At 37.3% G+C, this 14233-nt stretch overlaps 1 pseudogene; it reads right to left on the bottom strand.

Moving 5' to 3' along the window:
- The window catches only part of LOC129923311 (dynein axonemal heavy chain 6-like), a 132298-nt pseudogene that overhangs the window by 56520 nt on the left and 61545 nt on the right, over positions 1-14233 (bottom strand).

Genomic DNA, 14233 nt, shown 5'->3' with positions numbered 1-14233 from the left:
CTTTCTTTATAAAACAAATATGTTGGCTTATTATCATGTTCCGAACAAAAAAAGTAAAGATCTGTTCACTTTTTCTGTTACATTTTACATCTAAGTGTTAAATGTCATGGTACCAATCCATTAGAAAAAAGAGAGAGCCCTAACGTAGGTAAAGTTACATTTTTCAACCTTTTTTTGGGGGGGCAGAAGGTATGGGTGATTATCTTAATTTGGTTTGGCGTTTCAGCGGGCCGGATAGAACCACGTCATCTGGCCCGCGGGCCATACTTTGGGCATCACTGCCATAGAGTAATCATTATCATCATTGACAGACCTCTGTCCTAAGATGACTATGGCTATCCCATAGAGCCTTCCTTGTTAGGGCTATAGCGCCAATGCATACTATGTAGAACCTGGTAGTTCCAGTCTTTTCCATTTAACTGGCTAGGTCAGCTGAGATCATTGCTACATCATTGCTGCATTGCTGCTACATCATTGCTACATCATTGCTGCATTGCTGCTACATCATTGCTACATCGCTGCTACATCATTGCTACAACATCATTGCTGCAACATCATTGCTGCTACATAATTGCTACATCATTGCTGCTACATCATTGCTGCATTGCTGCTACATCATTGCTGCAACATCATTGCTGCATTGCTGCTACATCATTGCTGCATTGCTGCTACATGGCTGTTCATTGAGTGTCTCTCTACCACTTCTCTACACATGGTGAAGTCTAGATCTATGTCCATGTCTTCCCAAGCATTTATATGCTCTTCTATTCGTTATTGTTACGATCTCTCCTCTACTGCCCAGGCTTTCTTCAAACTGCACCACACGACACAACAAACTCAAAGAACCTCACAACTCATCAGGGCTCCAAAGTAACAGTAGCAATTTAATTTCAAATACATTAGAAATACTGTACGGTTGGCAACAACATCACACTAACTGTCCAAAACCTAGCCTAGCTCCGCCTGACTTCACACACCGTCTGTCTCTAACTTCGCCTCGTCTGGTCACATTGTGAGGTAACGTGAAGTGCAGTCTTTCTAACACACTCACTCTTATATAGAGTCTCTACCGGCCTTCTAGAATGGGATGGAACGTTCTTGGCCACTCAGAATGATCACAATCGCCATGACTTGCGTGCGTAATATTTACACACAGGTCGTTGCCGAACTGGCGTGTACTGTCACTGGTCACAGTTGACCGCTCATCCTGCACTGGACTGTGGCGATTTGAGTAGGCTAAAAACACACAGCACTACCCCCAACTGTGTCACCACCAGGTTTACAACAATATGATTTGATGCATTCTGAAAGCTTCATTTGTACATGATGATCACACCTTTATCATCAAGAGAGTTAAGCAACTATTTTCTTTTTAAAAGTAGGGATCACCACAAAAGTTGTTTTTTTTTTCCTTTTGATCACATCCACTTGGCAGAGGTGGGGACTTGTTTCACATACATTGACCATGTTTTGTACTCAGAACGCATGTATTGTAGACTTGCATCTTTTTGGGGTGAGTTTTAGTTTTATCAGACTTGTGAGCCTAGTCTAATGAAAATGGAAGCAGCCTTCCCTTCCAATAGCATATTAAGAAATACATGAAGTTTAGAACACTAGAGCATATAATAAATAAAAACACACACAAAAATATAAATCTAGAGAGGATTAATTTACTTCTGTTATAGAATTTATTTATCTTAAAATATATTGTGTTATATAATTATCTAAGTCACTGAGCCTTGTGGAGTTATATGTCATTCAGTTTTGTAGTGTTTATGTCACCCAGTCTCATCAGTCACATGTCTGTATGTAAGCCATTAGCCATGGTGTTTTTCAATGAAAGTAAGCTTCTCTATACCATTTAGCTATGGTTTGTCTGCCCCTCAGCCATGGTGTCTCTGCCTAAAGGCAGCACGGAAAACCAACTCCTAGATACCCCCTCCCCCCCACCGGTCCACAAATGAGATTGGACCAAAAGCGCTCTGAGCATGCTATAAGCATGAAAGTAGCGCTATATAAAAGCTATAATAATAATAATAAGTCAATGAACAATTTGAACTAAATATTCAATATTCACTAATTCAAATAAAGTCTTTATAAAAGAAACATAATTATATTTAAGGTCCTAATCACCTTATAATCCAAGCTGTCTGAACAATTAAACACTACACACCATATAGCCAAAGCTTTAGCCAAATCTTTAGTTGTTTCAGTCTTTCCAGTACCAGCTGGACCTACAGGTGCTCCACCTAGATCAAGTTGTAGGGCTCCCATAAGGCAGAGATGGCATCTGTCCTATGAATGAGCAATGTGGCATGAATAGAAAACTAAAGATAGAGATGGTTGCTGTTTTAATGCATAAACTAGAAAGATGAAACTTATCCTTCTAGGAGGGAGAAAAAATTTTGTCAATGTCTCTATGATTGTGCTTTGATTGTGCTTATAACTATTTGTCAAAAAGTAACATCTGGCATCACTTACAGATTTTGAGCTCCCATTCTACTAGATTACTAATGAATAAGGTACTAATATGTTAATCATAAAATCTTCAGGCTAGTTAAGCAACTGAGAATTTACAATTTAAAAGTAGGGATCTACACAAAAGTGGTAGCTGTTTTTTTTTAAACTAAAAGCATTGCTATTAAGTTTATTTAAAACTAAAGAATTTATTAGCAATTAATTCTGTTGTGTTCAGTAAATTTGTTAAACGTGTTTGCCCAGTTAATAATCATTGATGAAATGGATATGTCAACTTAGTTATTCAAATATTTTATTTTTTTAATTCAATAGAAATATCCACTTGAATCCTCAAATAGTCAGGTAGGCATGTTCTGAAAATTAGTCAGGTCATGTCATATTATTCAAATGTTTTATCCTGACATTAATTCAAATGTTTTATCCTATCAATTGATCAAACAAATATGCCTGTCACTTGGAAAAATATAAATAGTCCAACGATACCCATATCAATAAACTTAAAGTCAGAGGTGTAATCACTAGTCTAGGACAGGCTCCAAGGTACTCATAGCCATAGGTGTAGACAGCAATTGACATTCAGACAACACAGTTGTCCACTTCCATATTCCAATAATATCTGAGTTGTTTTTGCCATTCAAAACTTAAAAGTTCTGATACCTGTCAACACAAGTTTTGTTGTTTCTTCATTTAACAAACAAATGAAAGAAGGCCAAAGAGATTCATGAATCTAGTAGATCAAAAGAAATGCCACACCAAAAAACTTGGCTAAAGAGATTTTAAAACTGCCAGCAGCTACAACTTACAACTTGAAATATATATAAGATATATTTCCTCTAGATTGTAAATGTTTTGAATGCACATGCAATGTTTCCATTCATGTGCAGAAAAGAAAATGTTTTTGTTTTGTTCCTAGCATTATACTGATCCCCAGAAAGATTTTTTATTTATATGCAGATGATAATGACACAGACCTAAAGAGACTAAAATGAGTCCTATAGTTACAAATGTAAAAGAGGTAAAGCACTGTGCTACATTTCATCACCATTACCGAAACTATTCTTTATTTTTAAAAACAAAAAATTTTCCCAAAACACAGTTTGTAAAAGCGAAAGAATGAAACTGTAACTTGTGATTTTCCTTTCTATCTTTTTAAAAAGAAGATCTTGTGTTTATTTAAACGATGTTTTTCTAAATGCTCTTTTTTTTTTTGACCATGAAGTCTTGAGTGCTGATTAATATAGGCATAATTAACCACATTTGGGACAATTAGGATTTTGTCTTTTTTACAATGGATTACCGTTTTTAAAATTCCATTTGACTGATTAATTTGTAAAGCTTTGATTTTTTTTCAGACATACTATTTTTAAGATATTAGCTATAGATATTACATTCTAATACAAGATTTTAAAGCTTTTGGTAATCTCAGGGCTGCATGTAAAACATTTCTGTTACCTCAAGGGTCACACAAAATGGTCTTTCTTTTTGCACAGCATGGAGGGATAGATAGGGTACTTGGGGCACTATAAGGTGTTGTCATTACAGATTTTACAATGAATACATTTCATTTAAAAATATTTTTAATGCACATTTCACCAGTCATCTTTTAAGAAGAGGTCTTTGTTGCATGAAGCAATATGTATTTTCTAATGATGTCAAAAAAATTGATTTAGCCATCAAATGGAATTTAATAATATTAGGAAGATGAAAAAGTTCAATGTCAAAAAATGTCTGACCTGTTTTTTCACCATTTCTGAAATTATGTCCCGTGCATGAACATTGATTGTAATAAGAGCGCAGAGTGTAGCTCGTGCCAGTTTAGGAAGTTCTCCTCTCACTGCCCCAGCTAGAAGATTTAACTCCTGTTGATAGAAAGTGATTTTGAAAGTACTGATATATTTTAAGTGCTGATACATAATGGTAGAAAAGATAAGTTTTGTGAAATATAAAATCAAATAAAAAATTTTACTGTAAAGCTTCTTTGTTCGAAGTCCCTTATTCCCCTGATAACTGTTCGAGAGTCTCTAAGAATAGCTGTGACATCACGGGTCCACATCATTTGACATATTGTTAGAACAACCTAAGAACAGAATTGATGTTGAAGAACAATGATAAAAATGGTTAGCTCTATCATATACAAAAGTCTGAGATCAATATGTGTCTGAACTCCAACATAGCAGCAAATGAATTCATTAAGTTTTTCCAAAGCGTAGGACAAATACAAATTAATGAAAGTAGAAATAAAGATGTAAACTCAGAAATCCAAGATAAAATTAAAGAAAACAATCCAGCTTACTCCTTGGGAATGACCACTAATCTTAAAATGAAGGAACTAGATGAATCCCTAAAAGTCCTCAAACCAAAACAAGCCCCGGGCCCAGACAAATTATCAAATGACATGCTTCTTCACTTGGGTCCTCAAGCCAAAAGAAAACTGCTACAAATATTCAATGCTAGCTGGAAATCTGGCAGAATTCCAAACTTCTGGAAAAAAGCCATTATGATCCCTATAATAAAGCACAGCAAACCAAGAAATAAACTGGATAGCTACCGTCCCATCATCCTCACTAGCTGTACTTGCAAACTGATGGAAAGAGTGATAAATAGAAGGCTGACATGGATCCTTGAGTCAAATAACCTACTCACTGAAGCCCAGGCTGGCTTTAGAAAAGGCAGATCAACAGAAGATCATATTGCCTTCATCACACAAGAAATAGAAGACGGCTTTCAAGAAAAGAAACCAACAACAATTGTGTGGGTTGACTTAGAAAAAGCATTTGACAAAGTCTGGGAACAAGGTCTCTTGCTCAAGCTAATCCAGCATCACATATCCCACAGAATGTACAACTGGATAAAGGAATACCTAAATAACAGAAAAGCCTTAGTTTGCATGCAAGGACAAAGAAGCCACACAGTGGGTATAAAAAATGGCATCCCCCAAGGAGGAGTCCTATCCCCAACAATTTTGCTAATATTCATAAACGATCTAAATCAAAACCTACCCAAAAAAGTTAAAAGCAGCATGTATGCAGATGACCTTGCCTTAATTAGCACAGAAGAATATGTAGGAACATCGAAATTTCGATTACAAGATGCTCTTGATAATTGGTCCAAAGACTGGGGCATGTCCATTAACACAAAAAAGACAACATATACCATATTCTCACTGTCAACAAAACAACAAACAATAAAATTAACATTAGATAAGGAAGCTTTAGAAAAAAATGACAGCCCTACTTATCTTGGAGTCACCTATGGCCCGAGACTAACCTGGAAAAACCAAATAGATAAAACACAGAGTAAAAGCATCCAGAGACTATCCCTCTTGAAAAAATTAGCTGACACAGATTGGGGAGCTAATCACAACATCCTGAAAAAGACCTATACCAGTTATGTAAGACCTGTACTAGAATATGGTGCCACAGCATGGGGCTCAGCAGCCCAAACCAACCTAAGAAAAATAGACAAGGTTCAAAATATTGGTTTAAGGATAATGACAGGAGCAATCAAAACAACACCCATTAGAACTATGGAGGAAACCGCTGCCCTGATCTCTCTGGATGAAAGAAGAGAAATAAAAATCCTTTCCCAATTCACTAAATTGGAAACCTTTGAAAGGCACCCACTTAGAACAAAAATCCACAAAACTGGCACAAAAAACATCTCAAAAGGACCAATTTCATACAGGAATCTCTAAACCTAAAAAAGAAACACCAACTTGAAAAAATTACTCTGGAATCCTCGATACACTATAACGAATTTCCACCCTGGGACGAAAGCCCTATTCCTACTATAAGGGACCATATTGAAAACATAAAAAGAAAATCTGATTACAGACCAACAGAGCTCAAGGAAATAGTGAACTGTTTTCTACATACCAATTACCCTAGCAATCAGTGGATCAGAGTTTACACGGATGGCTCATCCCATAAAGCCACCACAAATGGAGGAGCTGGAATACTTATCGAATGGCCAGATGGAGGAAAACTAGAAAAATCCATTGCAACTGGAGAGCTCTCTGACAGTCACAGAGCAGAAAGGGAAGCACTAGCACTAGCTGCTACCATGCTAGCAAATCATCCAAGTTCCCCTCACAGTCAGATTGTCTTGCTAACCGATGCAAAAACAACCCTCCAAAGCTTGCAAAACTCTGATTCCTCTTATATTAAAAACCTCAGAACAGCACTTACAAAGCTCAACAACAAGAGCAAAAAAACTGTTATTCAATGGATATCAGCCCATATACAACTAGAAGGAAATGAGAAGGCTGACACACTCGCCAAGAGTGGGAGAACTAACTCTCAAATAAACTCTGCACTCTATCCAGAAGAAATGAAGAAATTAATTGTAAACAAAATAAATGAGAAATGGACGAGCTCTCATCCAAATCACAAAAAAGATGAAGCTTACTATAAGCTATCCCGACAAAACCAACGTCTAATCTTTCTCAGGACCGGACACAACAGAATGCGACAACACATGCACCGGAAGCTCAAAATTGGAGCCAGTGAAATCTGCCCATGTGGAGTATCACCAGAGAATGCCGACCACGTCCTCCAAAACTGCTCTCTTTACCAAGAGGCCCATATAAGACATTGGCCCCAAATCACCCCAATAGAAAGAAAACTATATGGAGAGCTCCCTGATTTGGAAACCACCGCGCAGTTCATCTCATGTATTGGTCTAGTCATATGAACACTCCAACATAACAATGAGAACGATGAAGAAGAAGAAGAAGAATTAGTTATTAAGAGTTACGAGCAAAGTAATCCCTCTTACAAAAAAGGAGGGATTGTCTTTTTTTTTACAACTTTTTTTTATGTTACTTGCATACTTAGAATGAGAACAATACACTGACCTAGACAAGAATAGTGAAAGAAAGAGGGACAGAAGGAAAAAACAAGAGAGACATAGAGAGAGGACAATGGAAAATTCAAGCTAAACTAAGCAACAAGACCTAAAAGACAGTGGTCTATGTCTAGCAGAATAGAACAAACTAAATGTTGATGACTAGCGTACTGATTAACTATTGATAAAGATTTTGAAGTTAAACTATTCTTATTTTGCATAGTAAACAAATTTATTTTTTTACTGTAATGCAATGAAGAAATGTATTACCTAACAATTTTCTAAATGGCAACAATGGTGGAGGAATCCTCTAGAAACTCTTTCCCTTCATAATTAGAATCAGGATTTCTTTTGACAACCACTAGAGGTAACTGTCTTGAGTGATTCTAGCCGCTAGGAGATCATCCACGCTGGAACAGACACAACATTAAGATTGATCTACTCCATTGTGACATACTGACAAAATGTAAATCACATGTAACTAGACTTTATATATAAATGCAATTAAATGGTGAGGATGTCTGCCTGGTTGTGTGATATGTACATCAGTCTGATCTCAATGCTTCCCACACCAAGGCTGCCTTCACAAGAAGGTTTGGGCTAGTCTTCATTTCATCTCATATTATACTGACTACATGTTTGTGTAAACTCTTAAAAATTTCAATACCTCAAACTAGCTAGATCTAACATGGACTCATTACTTTTTTTTTTTTATTTAAATACACAAAACTTTATTCTTGGCTAGTGGTCTATGTTCTCCTATAAGGTTGTTAAAGTTTGACATTTAATGCTGAGGTTGACTGAAAGAAAAACCCAAGTCTTTGAGAGAATAGAACAGAAAAATACAGGGTATCAAATACCAGGAAAAGAAGACTGGCTGGCAAAAAGGAGGAGCTCCTCAATACTGTGAAGAGATGAAAGCTGATGAGCTGGTTTGGTCATATTGTAAGACATGACTCATTGCCTAAAATCCTTCAAGGTACAGTGGAGGGAACATGAAGAAAGGGTCAATCTGGCTGGATAACATAAAATAATAGATCTTAATATCCTGCTAAGAACACTTGCTGATGAGGTAAAGTGGAAGCATTTGGTTATATGAGCTGTCACAGTACCCCTAGACCAAAAGTCAAGGGACAAATGAAATGAAGTGATAGGGAAAAATGAATGACTAGATTAAAGCACAAATAGAACAAATAAACAACTAGATTAACACATTAATAGTAACTACCAATACGTCTATAAATAACAAGAAACAGGATCAGTTACTGATAATACTTTAGATACTGTACCTCCAAATACTTCCAGTCATGTAACAGACCAATGGGAAATGAGCTAATGTATCCAGGAACAAAGCGTCAGGCCTGAAACATTTAAAAAAAAAACAAAAGGCTATTATTAAAATATTCACTTTATTAAAAAAATGCTAAAAAATTTTGATAGACAATACTAATTCAAGATATTTCTTTATAAACCCATACTAGTAAAAACAACTAAAAATGAAAAGATGTGACACGAAAAAAAACTACTATATTTTGTGCAGAAAACTACGCCATAGGACGATCCCAAGCCCAGCTGAGAAAGGAGGAAGTTTGGGCATAGGGAAAAACCTTTAGCTTCAGTAATAACAAATGGCAAATAAACAGAGGTCACAGACCTGGAAGAAGATGGACCTCCAGCTTGAAGGTTTAAGATGGGCAAGACATGGGAGGGGGAGTCAGTGGCTGAATAGTTAAGTGCTTAGCTTCAAAACCTGGGGATTTTTAGGGCACCCCGGAGTCCACCCAACTCTAATGGGTACCTGAATTTAGTTGGGGAAAGTAAAGGTGGTTGGTAATTGTGCTAGCCACATGACACCTTTCTTATTAATTGTTGGCCAAAGAAACAGATGACCTTAACATCATATGCATCAAGGTCTGAAATGGGAACTTTACCTATTTTTTTTAAGACATGAGAGCAGTTGGAGAGACTCGCCCAGAACTGAGACTCCTAAAGGAAGATGGTTGGTAGCCTATGCCACAGACAAGACAACAGGCAGAGATGAGATGATGAGACCTAGGAATTTTTTTTATTTCATTGCCTATACTTATAAAAATATTTTATTATACTTACTGGTCTTCAAGTAACACAACTATTGGACTGAAAGCATATGGGTCAATGGAAGAAAATCACAAGGGAATGATAAAGTTGAATATTCCTCCTGAAGCATGCTCTGCCAAGAGTTTAACTAACTGGTTAAATCACCTGGTGGCATTCTTGTAAGCACAATGTGGAAAGACCTGACAAATAAAACACAATGACTGGATAACAAAAGTACATTATAACATTGATGTGTAAGTTGTTCAGAAACTGAACTTTATATGTAGTGTAGACCAAAGTTACTGCCCTTTGATAAGTTCAATTTTTTCTCAATCAAGAATTCAACATTGTTATCCAAAAACATCACAGAGATAGATGAACCAGTATTTCTTCTTCTTCTAGCCAGCTTTAGTGCGGCTGAGCTGTGAGCTCTTTTGCAGACTGTGCCAAGGAAAAAAAAGTGTGCTGTTTTCTTCAGTTGTTCAGCACTGCCGTACATGGGGTGTTGGTTTTATTGGGCTGTAGTGGAAGTAGGGTCTGCCTAAGGTGGATTAGGGAAGGGCATTCAAAGAGGATATGGTTTACGGTTTCAAAGGGGTGGGTGCAATGTCTGCAAAGGGGTAGTTGTGTGGAGTTCATTTTGCTCAGGTGGTAATTTAATAGTGGTGTGTGTCCTGTTCTTAGTTGGAAGATTGTAGATTGTTCTTTGCGGGGGAGGAAGTTAACACTGTCCAGTTTGTTAGGAGTAGTCATTTCTCTGTACATGGCTCTGCCTGTGTTTCCTGATGCCCATTGGTTGAGCCACTCCTCTTTGTGATTGTTGACTAACATTGACCTTAGGGTGAGGTAGTTAACAGGTCTATCTGGTTGTTCCATAGATGAACCTGACTTTGATAGCTTATCTGCCTTTTCATTTCCCATGATGTCAATGTGTCCAGGGATCCACTGTAGTGTAATATTGATATTTAATTTTGATATAATCTGGTGGATTATCACAATGAGTGTTGTCAATTCTCTTGGGCTGTTTGAGGTGCTGCTGTTAAGTGCTTGCAGAGTAGATTGGGAGTCTGTAAAGACAACAATATCTGATGGTGGTTGCACTCCTTCATATAATTTGTTTTCCACTGTCTGGAGTGCTATGGTAATTGCCTCAATTTCGGCTTGGAAGTTTGAGCAGTAATCACCACAGGGTGCGCTTATCTCAAGTGTTTATTTTTAGGGAAGACCAGGAAGGCACCAAGACCAGCATTGATGGTAGCTTTGAAAGCCGATCCGTCTGTATAAATATGGATAGCTGTTTTTTGATAGCTTTCGATTGTTTCAAGCGTGCCTACTTTGAGCTCCAGTGGATTTGATTCTTTTGTTAAGGTGTTATTTAGTAAATGTGTTTTGATGGTTGGTTGTTTGTAGTTTAGTCGGGGTGTAATGTTTGAAAACCTGGTAATTTTTTCTCTTTTATTGGGTAGGTGGTGTTTTAGGGCTAGTTCGTCAGTAAGTTGGATCAGAGTCCTTTGCTTTTTTTGGTTGTTTTTCCTATTTCTCTGTGTTAGTAATTTATTTGGATGATCGTCCTCCAACCTTCTGTCTCTCAATAGCTTCTAATGCTGCTCTGTTGCGCCTTAACTTAAGAGGTTCAATATTGGAGTCTATTTCACAGGCTGCTGTGGGAGTAGTTCTCATACCTCCACTAATTAGCAGCAAGGCTTGGTTTTGGATTGTATCTAATGATGATTGATAGGTTTTGTTGGCAGCTACTTGTATGGAGAGACAGTTATCCATTACAGATCTGACATATCCAGTGTATAACTGTCTTAAGGTTTTCTTTTCAGCTCCCCAGGATATTCCTGCTAGGTGTTTTATTATGTTTAATCTTTGTGATGCCTTTTCTTTTAAATCTGCCATAAAGTGTTTTAGAGACAGTCTTTGGTCTAGTTTTACACCAAGATATGTTGGATTTTCTTCTTTATTTATTGGCTGAGAGTCTATTTTTAGGATGTAGTTTCTTTTTGCTGTTTTGTTGCTGTGGCTAAAGATTGAATAAACTGACTTTTCTTTTCAGTATTTCCATTTTCCATAATTTTGAATATGTGGAGATAGTTGTGAGGGCTCTATTTAGTTTGGATCTAGTCAGCACTGGATATTTCTCTGTAGTCCAAATTAAAAGGTCATCTGCATAAAGTGCCTTATTGACCAAAATGAAGTCCGGGAGGTCATTCATGAAGATTAGAAAGAGAGTGCAGCTAAGGGCTGAACCTTGTGGTAGTCCTTCTTCCAAACTTTTTTTACTAGAGATGGCACCTTCGAGTCGGGTTTGAATGGTTCTGTTTTTTAAGAATGCCCTGATCCAGCTGTACATTTTTCCATGGATGCCCATTTTTTTCATCTTCAAAAATAGACCTTTTCTCCACACTTTATCATAGGCTTGCTGCAAATCTATAAATATTGCTGTAGTGTGCTTGTTTTCATAAAACCCTTCCACTGTGTCCTGGATAAAATGAAAGAGGTGGTCTTCTGTTCTACTTGCTTTCCTGAAGCCAGCTTGTGCATTGTGGAGTGAGCAAGTACTTTCTAGCCACCAATAAAGTCGGTTATTGATCATTTTTTCTGCCATTTTGCCAATGTTGGATGTTAGAGATATTGGTCTATAACTTTTTGGGTCTCCAGGTGGTTTATTTTTCTTTAAAATGGGTATTATGTTTGCGGTTCTCCATTCCTGTGGTATGTCTCCAGTTTTCCATGTATGGTTGATAAAGTTAAGTATACAGTTTTGGGCCCGTGGTCCTAGTCCCCGAATCATTTCATTTGTTATTTTATCGGGTCCAGGGGATTTTCTTGACTTGAGGCTTTTTAGGGCAGTATTGAGCTCATGTAGAGTGAAGGGAGTGTCAAAGATCTGACAGTTGACTGTTGGAGCTTTTTCTTCTTTCTTTAAGATATTACTGAAGGCCTGGTCCAGTTGTTTTCTTGGCTTTGACTTGTTAATGCTGGCAAAATATTTATTGAAGGTTTCAGCCTTTTTAAGGTTTTCTGTTATTATGTCGTCAGTGCCTTTTATAGGTTGGGGGTTTGTTATTTGTATGAACCAGTATATGACACATTGTTAGCAGGAAAAACATGTTTTGTTATTTTACAGTATTTTTTTAGACCTACTATTATTTGACATATTATTTATATTTGCAATCTTACTGTACTATCTTAAGCCCTACAAATCCAGAATTTCTCTATCTTTATTAGACAGAGGTTTGTTAGAGTATGCATTCTAATACATCCTAATTATCTTGGCCATAAAGTATGTTGTGAGAGACATAAGGTTATATTATAAGTGTGCTTAGAAAAATTGAAGCTTTCGTCAGAGTATTCATTTTATATGACAGGGTTGTTAGCCCTGTGCACAACCGTCTGGGGGAGTGAGCCTTTTGCCTCTATCAATAGCTGCCTTTTATTTTTGTGTAAGCTGCTCTAACCCTTTGTAGATCCCTCCACATCCTGCAAGGCAGCAAATTTGATTTTGCTTCACCAAGGGTATGTTATATTATGAGAGTGCTAAGAAAAATTGAATTTTTCAAAATAACAACTAAGATCTAAGTTTACCTTTCCCAATTTCCCCATTCTAAGCAGCACAAAGATCTTGGTTCTAGCCTGATGTGAAAGTTTGTTTTGCCAAAACCTGATGACATTGTCATGGGGGGATGTCAATTGTAAATCTGAAAAAAAATATTAAAAATATATATATATAAATATGAAAATAGAGACTTTATTGTACAGATGTCCTTGTTGGAATGAAAAATGTGGAATGCGGAATATACACGCATTAATTGTCTGTCATCATTTAGTCATTAGAACAATGAAATAAAGAAGGCTACATTTAGACACCATATTTCAAGTTGCTAAGAACTTATTGTATTTGCCTATGATTTTGTCTACCCTGACATAATCTAACCCTTAGTCCCAGCTGTTTCATGTCTTTGAAAAATGTTTGTTGTGAGTTTGCCAAAGACTAGTGATGCTCAGTTTCCATCATCATCATCACTCCTTTGAGTTCCTCATGGAACATAGGGCCTCGACAAAAACATGCCACTCTCCACAGTCTCTTGCTAGTTTTTTAATGGTTTCCCAGCTCTTACCGGTCTTCTCTGCTTCTTCAAGTACACTGCGTCGCCATGTTCTTTTTGGTCTTCCTCTGAGTCTTGTTCCCTGGGGGTTCCACTCTAAGGCCTGCCTAGCTCTGTTGCTGGTATCTTTTCTAAGGGTGTGACCAATCCATCTCCACTTCCTCTCTAAGATCGGCACTTCTATATTTTTCTGTCCACTCATCTTCCACAGTTTGGTGTTTTCTAATTTGTCATACCAGTGTATTTTTTAGGATATTTCTCAGGCATCTGTTGATGAAGGTCTGTATTTTTTTTTTGTTGTGGCTTCAGTTGTTCTCCATGTTTCAGAACCATACAGTAGGACAGCCTTGACATTAGAGTTAAAGATTCTTAGTTTAGTCTTGTTTGAGATGTGAGGAGATTTCCAGGTTGGTTTTAACTGTAAATATCTGACGCGCTAGATGCACACCTGATGCACATACCTTGCCATGGTGTGACAGCTTGAGTGCCTCAATGACCCTCAGAGCTATACCGGTGGGAGCTCATCACTCCTGGCAGGTACTACCAAGCCAGACAGGTCTGTTAGGAAAGAGGCCAGACAAAAGGTGCATCCCCCTTCCCGGGACACAGGGATTGTTTGATAGGCTAACAACCTGTCCATTGAAAAAATAGTGTTATAGAAACCAGAACAAAAACACAAACACTAAACATTGTCAGAGGCGAAAGTAGAGCTCCACAAAGGA

Source organism: Biomphalaria glabrata, chromosome 16 (genome assembly GCF_947242115.1).
Source record: "Biomphalaria glabrata chromosome 16, xgBioGlab47.1, whole genome shotgun sequence".
NCBI lineage: Eukaryota > Metazoa > Mollusca > Gastropoda > Planorbidae > Biomphalaria > Biomphalaria glabrata.
This window is presented reverse-complemented; position numbering and strand designations above follow the sequence as displayed.